We start from the raw sequence: 1635 nt of genomic DNA on the forward strand, positions 1-1635 counted from the left end.
TTTTCAGCTTCCCATGCTCTACCGACCGAGAAGGCTGGAGGTGCACAAGGAGCTGGGAGGGGGCACAGCCAGGACAGCTGACCCCAACTGGCCAAAGGGACATTCCATACCATGGGACGTCATGCTCAGTACATAGACTGGGGGAGTTAGCCAGGGGGCGGTGACTGCTGCTCAGGAACTGGTTAGGCATTGGTTGGTGGTGAGCAATTGCATTGTGCATCACTTATTTTGTATATTCTTTTATCATCATTATTATTTTCCCTTCCTTTTCTGTCCTATTAAACTGTCCTTATCTCAACCCGCAAAATTTTACTTTTTTTTTCCCCCACCAATTCTCTCCCCCACCTCATTGGGGGCAGGGGAGTGAGGGAACAGCTGTGTGGTATTTAGCTGCCTGCCAGGTTAAACCACAACACTGCTATTATTATTCCTACCGCTACATTTGACATTGTGAATACTATGCAGCTTCAATTTTTTTTTTTTTTAAATGAAATGTATTTTAGTAGGTGTTAAGAAGATAGGTTGTATCCTTGCATTTTCCCCACAGCAATTTCTTTTAAAAAAAAGTCTTACCAAAATCTTACCAAAGTTATCTTATCAAGCCACAGACTGTAGGATAAGGTTTGAAGTGTCTTAAAACTTCACACAATTAAACAGAGCTTCATAATTCAAGGAATCAAAGTAACAAAGTAAAATTAGAGATGAAATAATGCCTATTGAAAGGACTGCTAAATCCATCTCTTGAATACCTGATTTGCCAATATTTCAAACGCATCTCCTACCCCATGAAACAATATACAATCATTAACAAGATTCCCAGCTGAGGAAGGAAGTGAACTTACAAAAAGTTGCTACAATATTACCAGCTCCCCCCCCCCAAATCCAACTGTAGACCCATCCACATCAATACGCTTCAAGCCCCTTTTTGGAAATGAACATTGGATTTTACTTGCCATCACCTAGCCATGAGCCACTTCTGAAACTCATTATTCCCCTTACTTTTCCGTTTATATGAAATATCTCATAAATTCACAGCATGTAACATTTCTGGTATGCAGCTTCTAAGGTTGCCCCTGACACGCAGTGTATACTTTCAACTCCATATTCCTGCCAACTTAAATTGCTAAACCTTTTTGTCAGTTCTCTGCAATTTACACATGGAAACATTTGCATCGATTTGCCATTTTAGACTCAAAACGTGGGGGTTGTTGTGTTGGTTTTTTTTAACTACAGATGTTTATCATTTGAAAACTGTGCTGAAGGAAAATACCTTTTGGGAGACTATGCCATTTCTTGCAGCACATCGTGCTGCCTGGCTTGGCACTGGATACTGGAACATTGACAGACTTCTGACTGACAAAGGCAAGAAGCCAGCAGATCACCTAAGCACAGGAGCTACAAGGTAAACACCAATTACTTTGAGACTCTGAATAAAGCCACCAGCTCAGCCGCACAAGGCCATCACGGGTGGCCGTGCCTTGCTGTTGGGCCTCCGGGCTGAGTGGAAACTTAAGGTGATACACGTATTGATGGAGCCACCTACAGCAATACCGCCCTTGCAAGAGGCCGCCGGTGGCGGCCTGCGGAGAGGGCCAGAGGAGCACAGCTGCACCGCGACACGGCTCCACCTCGCCT

This window comes from Aptenodytes forsteri, unplaced genomic scaffold, assembly GCF_000699145.1.
Source record: "Aptenodytes forsteri isolate BGI_AS27 unplaced genomic scaffold, ASM69914v1 Scaffold356, whole genome shotgun sequence".
Taxonomy (NCBI): Eukaryota; Metazoa; Chordata; class Aves; order Sphenisciformes; family Spheniscidae; genus Aptenodytes; species Aptenodytes forsteri.